The sequence below is a fragment of the Gallus gallus genome, chromosome 21, assembly GCF_016699485.2.
Source record: "Gallus gallus isolate bGalGal1 chromosome 21, bGalGal1.mat.broiler.GRCg7b, whole genome shotgun sequence".
NCBI lineage: Eukaryota > Metazoa > Chordata > Aves > Galliformes > Phasianidae > Gallus > Gallus gallus.
In genome coordinates this window covers 2,933,801-2,946,136 of record NC_052552.1, presented here as the reverse complement: position 1 = coordinate 2,946,136, position 12,336 = coordinate 2,933,801, and the positions used below count along the sequence as shown (strand labels likewise).

General features: G+C 55.8%; 1 protein-coding gene across 13 annotated transcripts in view; it reads left to right on the top strand.

Annotated features, from left to right (window-relative positions):
- Window positions 1–12,336, top strand: part of SAMD11 (sterile alpha motif domain containing 11) — a 117,152-nt gene that overhangs the window by 82,368 nt on the left and 22,448 nt on the right. The gene's annotated exons all lie outside the window — the stretch shown is intronic.

Sequence of the window (12,336 nt, the reverse complement as noted above, 5' to 3'; positions counted from 1 at the left end):
GGAGCTGAAGGACCGATGGCCTCTGCCAGTTTGACTCACTGACACATCCCCACGTGAGCACGATGTGGGCTGTTCTGCAGGCAGCAGCGGTGTGTGAAGGTCATACCTGTGTGCCTGGAGAGACACATCCATCTCTGCTTAATGGAGTGCTGGGTGGGAATTAAGTCGTGGTTCCCCCAAGTGGCTCAGTGGAGGAAACAGGGAGGGAATGGTGGGAAACATGAACTGAGTCATGCTCCGGTGGGGCAGAGGGATTCACTGCTCTTTAGGTAAGCACCCACTTTGGCCCTGGAGCATAAAACTCTGTAATTCGTAAAATTTACAACGTTCAGCATATAAAACCCCCACCCCAATCAGGAGGCGTCTCGGAGCCGGTTTAGGAGGCACATCTCACCCAGTGCTCCCGTAAAAAACAGCTGAAGGGCTGCTTTTGTGCACCGGTCCTCAGAGTGAAATCCCTGTTTTGTGGCCGTAAGCTTTTGGGACTCGAAAATAGGAAAGAATGGATTCCTTCCAGGCGGACCCTTTCATGATAAATTTCAGCCTGGAGCAAAGTTTTATGGCTGAGTTATAAACCCCTAAAAGGCAGAGGTTTGTAATGGAAGCGCTGACACGAGCCCTAATTAATAGCCAGCTGGGCAACGATGCTGCAGTTCAGCACAGCCACGGCTCAGGGTGCAAACACCTCTGGAAATCAGAACCCCTGTCTTCAAAAATGAATGTTTCTGAACCTCAAATGCATGGCGTGAAATAGTGCTCTGGTTTTTATGACTGCACACACGCTTCCTGTGCTCCCTCTGCCTGCTTGCTGCCTTCGTTCAGCCCTCTCCTACCCAGACAGTGGCAGAAGGGTCTCAGTGATGCGCAGAGCTCAGTCCCCAGCAGTTGTGCTGGTCCTCCCCAACCCATGGCAGGACGTGGGACCTGTGGTCTCCGTGCTCCGTGAAGTCAGGCAGCTGTGAGAGCTGCCATCCTAATTTACCTGTCACGGGCTTGGCTTTGATCTTCCTTTCCCAGCTGCCAGAGGATGCCTGGATGCCTTGGCTTTAGCCACCGTGGAATTGCTGTCAGTCTTGCCCTGGATAAAGACATGTAATTGGGTACAAGGCGTTCTGCCTGCAGAGAACCCAAAGCTCGAGGTAGGGGAATTGTCCTGAGAGGGGAGATTAGGATCTCTCCTCGTGCTGCCAGGTGCTTTTCTCCCGTCCCTTTCAAGCTTTGAAGTTAGCACTGCCTTTCAGCCTTTGTTTGCAGCTCCCTTTCTTTAAAATTGCCTTTTTAAGGTAGAATTTGTTTACATGGTTATATTACTCCTCGAATAATTAGCTGAAGCGTGTTCTAGGTGAGCATGCCAGGTTGTGGGATATGAGCACGGGGTTGCAGCCCATTCCTTGCACTCTGCTCTCCTGCTGGTGGCAGCGAGCTGCGGCGGCTCAGCTGCAGACGGGGAGTGAGGAATAGATAAGAGGCAGTGTGTGCTACCAGCATGCAGCCATGCAGCTCTGCATGGGCACTAACCTGTTAAGAGTGCAGTTTAGGCCAGGAGTGTCTCTTGTGCATGGTATGGTGCCATCAGACCCACACGTGGGCCTTCCCTGTGAGTCCAGCCCTGGCACAGAGCCTTGCAGGCAGGGCTGACTGTAAGCAGTGTGGTTGTGGTCTTATTGGGAAGCGGTGGAATGGGGTGGGTTGGTCAGGTTTGGAATGGGTTTGGAATGGGATGGGTCGGTCAGGAAGGAGGAGAAGTGAAACAAATCAGGGCAGGTGGAAAAAGCAGAAGGAAAAGGTTTGGGGAATGGAAGGTTTTCCTTCCTTGGGAGGAAAGGCAGTGCACTGATGCAGCTCATCAAGTGCTGCAGGGAGAGAAAAAGAACAGGAGAGAAGAATGGAAAAGCAGAGGGTTCCGAGCGTGTCAAGGCTGCTCCTGACTCAGCACAGGTGCTGCTGTGTGGTGCAGTGCTGTCAATGGAGCATCCCAGCACGGGCTGATGCAGGCCAGCTCTGCACTGCCCGTTCGCTTAGTTATCTGTTCCTTGGTGTCTCTTTGCTGCAAGCTTCTGCCTTCTAATCTGGAGAAGCCGGAGGAGGGACTGAGAGGTCAGGAAAGGCGTTTGGCAGCTGGGAGGCAGGTGTGACCCACGCTGCCCTGCAGCCTTCAGCCTGCTGCTAGAGGAGCTGGCTGTGAGCAGATAACAGCCTGCAGCTTGCAGCAGGAGGAGCAGACAGCTCCAGAAGGACAGGGAGCTGCAGTGCTGTCCCCCACTGACTGAAGTGGGGCAGATGGGGACGGGGAGACAGAGCCCTGCAGAGCTGCAGCTGCCACTCACACTGCTGGGAAGCTGACTGTGTGCTGCAGAACGGAAAGGATCCCGGTGGCAGCCTGCTGTGTGCTTTGTAGGTCCATGCAGGGAGGGCTTCTGGGTCACGTAGGGCTGAGTTTGGCCCCCAGGGTTATTTCTGCCATGGCTTCAGGATGTTGGCTGCCTGCAGGAATGGTTTCATGTGCGTCATGGCAGAGCACACAGAGAGCTCTCACCTTTATGACCGGTAGAGCTCTGCACCAGGACATGCTTCCTGAAGGCAGAGGTGCTAAGCACAAGGAAGCTGCTGGTGCTGGCAGGGATGGCTGTTCCAGGTGGGTGAGTGCAGTGTGTTCAGCAAACAGTGCCTGTTTGATCCGGGACAATAGCTGCCCAAGTAAAGGGATGTGTTCTTTTGTTCCGCTGGAAGATGAGAAGTAAAGTAAAGCCACACCAAATCCTTGTAGCTGATAGATGTCAACAAGGGCATTCTGTGTCAGAAAGGAGCAGAGACTTGGGAAGATTCAGCCAAGGAGCTCAGCCTGCACTTGCATAGACGAACACAGGCAACCTCTGCTTTGATGGGATTGAGCCCCATTCAGCATCTGCATGATGTAAACACTGAGATGCAACGGGAGGAGCTGCTGAGTTGTCATTCCAAGCCTCATGTTCCACCAGCTGCTTTGCATGGCAGCAGGACATGCCTCGGGCTGCATGGCTTAGCCATCCTCTTCTGGTGGATCTGAAACCCCCAGGGGATGGGCAGGAGGCAAAGAAAGTCATTCTGTGGCTGGAGGCACCGCTGGAGGTCGGCTCTGGGAGCTGCTGGTGGTCTCGCTGGGTTCCATGGGGCACATGTGGGTGAGTGAGTGAGGGACCCTCAGGGCTTCCTTTGCTTCTCCCATCCCTGTGGGTCTGGTCTTACCCTCTGGCCTCGCTTGTGCAGATTCTGACACACGTGTGTGCTCAGATGGATGGGCAGGGAGGAGGAGATCAAAGCTTCGTGGGGCGGTTGGGGTGGGGGAGCACCATCCACATACCTGCAGAGGTTGAGAGAAGCAGTCATTTCCTTGCAGCAGTGCGCAGTGCTGTGTGTGTGGGTGCAAGGGATCTCATGTAGAACAACCCAACCAAGGGATTCCCGTGCTGTTGGCATGGATGCATGCTGGGTCGCTGCATCTGGGGAGCGTGCATGATGCATTGCAGCAGTGCACAGAGATGTCCTTCTGCTTTTAGGTGGCATGTTGAATCACAGCTCCAAGGGCACATTGCTGGAGTAGGTTTCTGACCGCCCTCTTCACACCCTACAGGGAAATCAGGAGGCTTCATATTTAAGTCGGTCTCGCCCTTCATACATGGGATCTGAGCAGTTCCTGCAGCTCATCAGCTCCCACCACTCATTGCCTAAACTTGTGCCTTATCACCCATTTGAGATCGCTCATCTGAGTGTTTTAATATTTCATCCGCTCAGAGCAGGCAGCTTAATGAATTGAGAAAATGAGCAGAATTTGGGATATTTAAAGAGACCTTCCATCCATCGCAGCAGCTGCATGGCAGTGACACGTCCCTTTTATTGGCTGAGCAAAACATCTCTGTTTGTCCATGACTCAGTAATGTTGGAACGTGGTGTCTGGATGAGTCCAAGGCTTCAGGCAGCGCTGTGTGTGTCAGCAGGAGAAGCCCATCCATTGTGGTGCAAATCAGAGCTGCCAAAGGAACTGTAAGGAGGAAAACTGGGACCTCTGGGCTGCCTGGTGCTGCAGGCAGAGGAGCGTTGAGCCCTTCCCTGCACTCACATGCAGGCAGCAGCTGCTTGGCTGAGGGGTGAGGCTGAGTGTGACTTGGGGCTGGCAAGGAGCTGAGCTTTTGGAAGGGCTTCGGGAGGGAGAAGGGTGGAGATCCAGCGTGGGAGGCTGATGTGGAGTGAGCAGGGATGATGGGGTGGGAGTTTGTGGTAAATGAGGGGACTGAGCAAAGGGTTTGCGTGGGAGCACAGCAAGGCCCTGGGAGGGGGTGGGTGGGGAGATGAAGAGATGGTGCAGCTCTGGGAGGAGGGAGGGATGCATCACCTGGAGCAGGTGGTGGAGGCTGAGCCCTGAGGTCTGTGTATGGAAAGAAGGGCAAAATAGAGATGGTTGCTGGGATGTGTAAATGACTCAAAATAGCTGGGAAGTGCATGAGCCTCTCTGCCAGCTGCATTCTGCCTGCTCTGCTAGCAGAGCTTCCTTTATTAGCGGCCAAGGTGAGCTGCAGGCTGCGGTCGGGAGGGATCGATCGGGGCGTGATGGATGTTGGGAGCAGAGATGTATGGGTGCCCGTAATGCTTGTGGCAGGGCCGTGCAGATGGACTGCTGGGGAAGGGGCTCTGAGCCCGTCCTGCTGCCCCACTGCTGCCTGCACCAAAGGTGAGAGTCAGGGGGCACTGTGGGACATGCTCAGTGGGCACGGTGGGATGGGTTGGGGTTGGACTTGGGGGTCTTAGGGGTCTTTTCCAACCTTAATGATTCTCTGAGATGCATTAGGTCTGCCTGATAGGTCATCAAACACAGCAGCCCTATCCGCATCACTGCAGCAGGAGGGGAGATGTGGGGCTCCCGAGGTGCCATCCAGGCATCCCAATGCTGAGTGCTTTTGTGGCACATATCACAGCTGTCTGTCAGCATGAGGTGCCCTTAGCAATGGGCTGGGTTTGTGCTTCATCACAGTGCTTCATCTTTTCCCCACCTCCAGTCCAGCTTCGGCGTGGTGCAGTTCCATCTTCTTTTTATTTATGGGCTGAACGACGAAGCAGGATTACAATAAAAACATCCTTAAACTTATTTCCAGCTCATTTTGGAGTTGCCAGCTCTACTGATCATTTTTATGAACTGTCATGAACATTAATGAAATTTTATGAGCATTTTGCTCAGGACATTGCAGGATGATTTTTTTTCCCCCCAAGATAAGTCTGGAGGGAGAATTAGGTCTGTGTGAGCTGCCTTGGGATCTGCAGGTGTCTAAAACTCCCTCCCTTCCCTCTTGCCTCCATTCCCTTGCCTTTCCCTTTCCTTCCCTTCTAGCATCACAGAGCCATACAAGGGTTGGAGTTGGAAAGGGCCATTTAAAGGCCATCTGGTCCAACTCCCTGCTTTGAATGGGGACACCCGTGGCCAACATCTTGCCCCTGTCTGATGCGTGGCATCTCCTTGGAAGGAAGAGATGCCAGCAGGGCAGGTCAGAGTTGATGTCTGAGGAGGACAGAGAGTGGCTGGAATTTTTTATTCATCAGTGTTGAAGACTGGAAGCAATAAAAACGTACCCGAGGGATCCATGGAAAGAGAGGCAGCTGTGCTCTGAGCTTTGCTTGCTGGGAATCCTGGTCGTATCTTGAGCATAGGGTGCAAGATCTCCTGGGATACAGCATGGTCCTGTGGCTGTGGCTGCAGCTGCTGCATCAGCCCTCCTGTGAGCTGCAGCAGCACCGAGCTGTGCGCATGGGTAGCGCCGTGCCCACCTGGTGCTGCGTGGTGCTGTTGGAAGCTACAAACGCTGATCTCCAGGTCAGTACCAGCTCTGGGGCTTTGCAGCCTGTGGGGAAAGTTGGAGATGAGCTCTAGAAATGAGGACGGGGAGCCAGAAGGCACCTCAAGCCTCCCCAGCCCTTTGCTGTGCCGCACTTGGTGTGGTGGTGGGGATGGGAGAGGTGTGCAGGAGGTTTGCTTGCCTGCAGCCAGCTTCTTTGCCCAGGGCTGATCTTTCTGTGTGATGGCACAGTGCCGTGGGCTGGCGTCAGGTCGGCTGCCTATTGTTTCCCAGCTCCAAACTGCCCCCCCTCCCTCCCCCCCCCCAACCCCCACCCACTCCTTTTCGAGTCGCCTGATCACGGCCTCCAAATCCTTGACCCAAATCCCCCTGCGCCCAGCTTTAGGGCTGATCCTACTCTGCCTGCCACGGCCAGCGCCTGCCGGCTGGGAAGGTGTCCATCAGTGGGATGCTGCCACATCAGCTGATGAGCAGGGAGGGGGCAGAGCTTTCCCTGAGCTTCTCCTGCTGACTCAGGAGCCCCAGGCTTTCCCCTGGTGCTGGCACTGACCTTGCCTGGCACCACAAGGCCATGCCAGGGCACCGCTGGAGGGAAAAGTGGCCGTGCGGTGCTGCTCATCCTGCAGTAGCTCTGCTAGGCTGGAAGGTGGGGAGCACCCCCAGTAGTGGGAAGGGCCCTTTTTCTTAGCTGGATAGGGAAGCTGGCACGCTGATAAGGAGCAGCAGAGGATGTGTTGTCTCTTAGGGATCCTCTTTGCTGGGTGCACGCAGGGTTTGGAGGCGGGGGGTCTCTGTTCTACCTGCTTGCAGGAGATGTGTTTTCTTCCAGGGCTGCCGTGTGCACATTGCTTTGGAAATGGGTAATCAGTTTTGGTTTGGATGTAGAGAAATCTGAACTATCAACAGGAGAGAGCTCGGGGCAGTTATTTCCCCCCAGTCCCAGCACTGCGTGGCTGTGCTGTTACATAAGGTTGTTTCTCACCGCTGTAATGATGCAACAGTATTTATAGACCAATCTGGGTTTTCCTTTTAATGGCTCCCATAAAAAGCTCATTATGCCCCCCCCCCCCCCCAGCACTGATTTACATGTGCTCCCCATCCCCACGCTGCACTCCGACACTGCTCTGCTCCCACCGTGGGGGCACAGCAAGGAGGGGAGGGCGACCAGAGCACCTCCAGCTCTGCTAGATGCTGTTTGCTCCCTTGGAGCCACGCTCTCCAGCATCGCTGGTGCTCCCAGGAGGGACTCAGTGGTGCAGGAGGGTGGCACAGCACAGAACCAGGAGACTGCTGAGACACAGCCCTGAGCCTGAAGGAGATGGGGCAGGGCAGCCCTGCGTGCTGCTCGGCTCTCCCTGCCCCAACCCACACTGCCCTGCATCCCTCCTTTTGCATATTGGATTCTTTATTCTTTATTGGAGGGAGGGGCAGAGGGCTGGGACAGTTTTATGGCAGCGGTATCGATCGGTAAAATTTAATATAATCCCTGCAGTTACTGAGTGATCGTTAAGGGGATGGAGAGCCGGTGAAACATATTTAAAAAGAAATCTTTTGCAGTTTTATTTCCTCCCAGTGCTGCTTCTCAGAGCCTCTGCTCCCTCCCAAACCCGCCGTCGCTCTCCTGCTCCCCGTCCCTTGGAAGGCACCCATCCATTTCTGACCTGCTTCTCACCGCTTGCCCTGCAGCTGATTGAAAGTCAGCAGAAGGCCAATGTGAGAGCATGGCTCCCTCCATACAGCGGCTCCATCCGCAGCTCTTTTGCTGTAGCACCTCGCTGGCTGATGCCTCCCACTCTCCCCATGCCCACCTGCAGATGCTTGGTGAGGTTCCTTTGCTGTTTAGAGGGCCGCAGTGCACCACTGTTGGAAACGATGGAGATTTGGGCCCAGTTTTGCCCTTTCCCTGCCCTCCCACTCTGTGCCATCTCTCCTTGCAGTTGCTCAGAGCAGCTCATTGCATCCCCAGACCCCACGGGCGCCTGGCTGCCTCTGCTGGCTGCAGGGACTGCGACACTGATTTATCCTTTGGTTAATTGTCTCCATCCATTAGTCTCCCCATCCTTCTCCTTGTTAAAGATGCAGCCGCCGCTCATCTCTGTAAGTGAAACACATTCAGCAGGCGTCGCTCCCAGCCCCAGTCCGACTCAGAAGCAGCCAAGCATCCCCAGGGTGCTGTGGGTACCCCCATCCTTGCCTGCTCCCCTGCTTAACTTCACAAGAGGGCAGAGGGTTCTGTTGCAGATGTTGCTCAAGGCAACCAACCAACACAACCCTGTTGTTCCCAGAAGTCACTCACAGAAGCTGCTGGCATGTGTGGTACCCACAGCCTCCTCCTAACCCATTGGTACACCCATGAGGATGGCTGTGTGTAGCGAATCTGATTGACCCATCCTTCCCTGTTGGCAATGGGGCTCCGTGGGGAGAACCTCCCCGTGCAGGCAGCTGCTCTGACAGCCTCATGAGTGCCTGTTCCTGGAAGCACTGCAGCTATCGGGTGACTGCTGGTGCCCCATTACTGTGCCATTACAGAGCCTCATCAGAGCCACCCACGCTGGGCAGACAGAGGGCCGGGCAGTGCCATTAAGCATAGCACAGCAGCCAGAGCCTTTGCAGAGAGCATTAGCAGCCATTTCTTTTCCTCCAGAGGTCATTTTTGCAGCCATCAGTTGGCACTGTGTCTCCGTGCTGCGTTACCCTGCCATGCATGGCGAGCTGCTGGGCTGCAGGAGGTTCAGGGAGAGCCTTCATCACTGCTTCCCTGCGCTCCGGGAGGGGGGATCTGTTGCTCCCATTCATTAGGACTTGGAAGCTGCCCAAGCTTTCGTAATAACCCAACCCCTTCTGCTCCTCGGCAGCGAGGCAGAGCCCGGTGGCAGGCTGAGGATCCCATGGGATGGCAGCTTGCAGCAGCCTGGGGTGCTCTTTGCAGTGGAGAGGTAGGCAAAGTCATGGCGTGCAGTGCATTCAGTGGGATGGTTCCCTTCTGAGGCTCTGCAGAGCACAGCAGTAAATGTCACTGAGACACTGACAGTGACCTCAGGCCAGTTCAGTGTGAGCTCTGAGCCACGTACAGCTGGGGTTGGCCAGAGCTGGCCTTAAGAGATGTCCCCAGCACTGCTGCCTGCCCCTGAGCTCTTAGCAGAAGGGGCATCCCGGTGAGCACAGCATCCCATTCCTTCCACAGCCATCAGCACTCGCTTCTTTTTGCCCCTTTCCCACCCCCACCCTTTATGTATCCTGCTCTGTGCAGCTGCTCAACACGACGTCACAGAACCAGGACGATGGGTTCAGATAGGGAACAGCACATCAGCTGTGATTGGAAGTGACAAAAGGAGTTCATCTGGGCTGGGTTCACTGCTCAGATGCAGGGCTGGGTGAAGCTCAGCGCTGTGGACTCGAGGCTGCTCGTGCTAGGAGTGCATCACAAAGCTCAGCACGCTGAAATAGCAGGAATACCCGCAGACACCCCGCGATCAGAGCTCCCATCATCCAGAAATGAGAGGTTACGAGGCTGTCAGCATCACTGAGCCATATCCCAGCCAGCCCAGAGCCTCTCCCTGCAGCAGCGCTGTTTGCCACCCAGCAGTCTCTCAGGGAGCTGAAGTGCCCAGGCAGTCCTGCTCAGGGCGTGCACCTCTGCTGCTCACAAACACCTGTGTCACCACGGCCCTAAACCATTAATTACCCAAACCCCATGCAAACCCAGCATTGCCATGGCAACCTGCAGCCCCACAGAAGGCTGTTTGTCTCCTCCTTGACCTTTCGGGAGATGTGTATCTTGCTCAAGCCCCCTTCTCTAATCCGGTTTTTAAAATATAATATTATGCTACTGGAAGGGATCAGACCTTTAATCTGATTGTGTGTGCATGTGTGTTTGTGCATGGGTGGGGGGAGAGCCTGCATCGGCAGCACCCGGCAGCGCCTGGAGGCAAGACAAAGGAGAGCAGAGCCCTGTGCCCTGCTGGGCTGCAAGTGAGCACCTGGGGGAGATTACAGCCTTCTGCACACAGATGGGGAAATCCTCCACGTGGCCCTTTGCAGTCCCCTCAGTGGGGCTCCTGCCTGTGCTGGGGTGGAGCTGTGGGGGTGATGCTCTCACGGCTGTTTCATTTTTCCTTCCAGGGAGTCTCAGTGCAGGTCTTGTGCTGCCTTAATGCTTGCTTGGACAAGCACTCAGGTTGCAGGTGCTGCTGTCCGTTTGGATCCCTGGTTCTGCATCTTAGTATCTTGCAAGCTGGACTGCGTTCCTTGCAAGGGAAAGGTCTTCAATACTGCACTGGTTGCATGCACTGCAGCTCTGTTCTGTGTGAGTCTGCTCCCAGGGCTGTCACCATCCCTGGGGGCGCCCAGGAACCGTGGGGATGTGCCACAGAGGGTCACAGTGGCATGGGTTGGTGTCGGATATGAGGATCTTGGTGGTCTCTTCCAACCTTAACCACAGAATCACACAATCACAGGCTGGAAAAGACCACCAAGATCACCGAGTCCAGCCATCAAGGCCAGGATGTGAGCAGGACGGAGCAATCAGGGCCCAGCTGGCCGGAGGGGGCTGTCCCAGGGCCAGCATTGGCCAACTGGGTGATAGGAGCAGGTGTGGGCCAGCCCTGCCCAGGTGCTGCTCGTTGTGCATCAGTGCTGGTGGTTGGGGGCAGCGCTGGGCAGTGTGCAGTTGGCTTTTGGGAGAGGTGAGTGCTGTGGGGAGTTCTTCCAGGAGCTGCTTTTGTTGAGAAATGCTGTTTTTTGGGGGGGGGGGGGGGGGGGGTTTATGGCAAGTGGAGCTGGTGGTGTAGGGCTGGTGGTAGTGGGGGTGGGTTGGTGTAGGGCAGGACTGAGCTGAGAGGCAGTTGGGTGGGCTTTGCTGCTTGGAGATCCAGGAGGATTGCTGGTAAATATAGTGCAGGTATTCCCTGTTGAGCAGGCAGGGGGTGGGGTGGCAGAGCAAAGCAGGGGGGGCTGTGCCAGAGTGAGCCCCCAGCACTGCAGAGCTGCTCCTGGGGATGGTGCAATGTGCTAAAAGCTGTCTGATCCTACGTGCTCTGCTCTGCATCCCTCTCCCCTCAATGTCACCTCCGTGTCAGCTTTGTCTTCTGCAGAGCCATTGGGCAAAGGTGTGTTTTTGGGATGGCCGTCTGCCCTGCTTGGGCGTGGGTCAGGACTTGGGGGTGTACCTGCCAGTGCCGGGGTGTTGATCAACATAGTGGGACACCTCCTAAAGGCATAGGTGGCCTTTGGGGCTAAAAACTTGAGATTTGCTGCAGTTTCCTTCCTTGTAGAAGGCAGCTTCAGTTCAGTGCAGGCAGGATCCCCTTCCTTCCATAGCTCTGTTGATGCGTTCGCCTATGAGAGGTGCTCTGGGCCCGTTGGGCTGCAGGATGCTGTGCCATTGCAAAGATGGCACGGTCCCATTTTTCCCTCCCCTTGTGCTCCTCCACCCCTTCCCGAGCATTGTGCTGATGGCAGCGTTTATCCGCATTTGTCCTCTGTCCCTGACATCCAGCTATTGATTGGCGTGATTAAAAAGAACTGATAATCACTCCGCATTAATCCCCTCAATGACTTAAAGACGCCAAAACATTTGCATAATGCATCTTAAAGGTGGCAGCTAAAAGAGGATAAGACCCAAAAGTGCTTGGCAAAGGAGAAACGGGCTTCCCACTCACCTGTGGGCTCGCTTAAGTCGTGAGCCTTCTGCTTGCATAAGGAGGAATCTGGGCGGGTTTAGCAGGGGAAGGCGCACCGGGTGCTCAGCAGCTTTGGGATTTGAGCATCCCCAGGGATGCCGGGGGGAGCAGAGGGGCTGAGAGCCGCTCCTGTCTGCCTCACCCTGTGAAAATCTGGAGCCAGACGCCCACGGAAAGTACCTCTGTCTAGAAAGACTTTCTGCCCTAAACTTATCTGATTAGCCGGCAGCTAGACGATGGATTAGCCCCCGCTTGTGCACCGGGGCCGCCCGCAGCAGATCTGAGAGTGGGGTGGGGGTGGGAGGGGGGGGGGGAGAGGGGGATCAGAAGGGGATATTTAAGGGCAGGCGGGAGCCGGGTGAGTGCAGACCATGCACCCCGCGCGCGGTCCCGCTGCTCCCAGGTGAGGCCATCTCCTGCAGCAGGAGCAGTGGCCATGTGCTGCGTGTGGCAGCACCGGGCGGGCGCACTTGGCACGTGAGTAGGGCTGGGGGGGCTGCGCTCCCCATCCCTGGGCATCTTGCAACAGGGAGATGGGCGAGGAGCAGCCCTGCTGAGCACCTGCTGTTGGGGAGGTGGGGGGGTGAGTGTTGGAGGTAAAGCGGGAGGGAGGGGGGAGGCTCCCAGCTCTTCCATTCGCGTTGATGGAGGAGTGTTTTGCAAGAGCTTGGCTGCAGTGAATGGCCTTCCGAGTTTGGGTCCTCCTCCTCCATAGGGGGGAAGCCAAAACTTGGACCCGGCCTGCTCCTTTCTGATGCAAGGAGAGGAGCAGGTAGTGCTCCGAGGGCTGTGTAGATAGAGCTCTGCCATGTGCTCGGAGTGCTGCACACGTG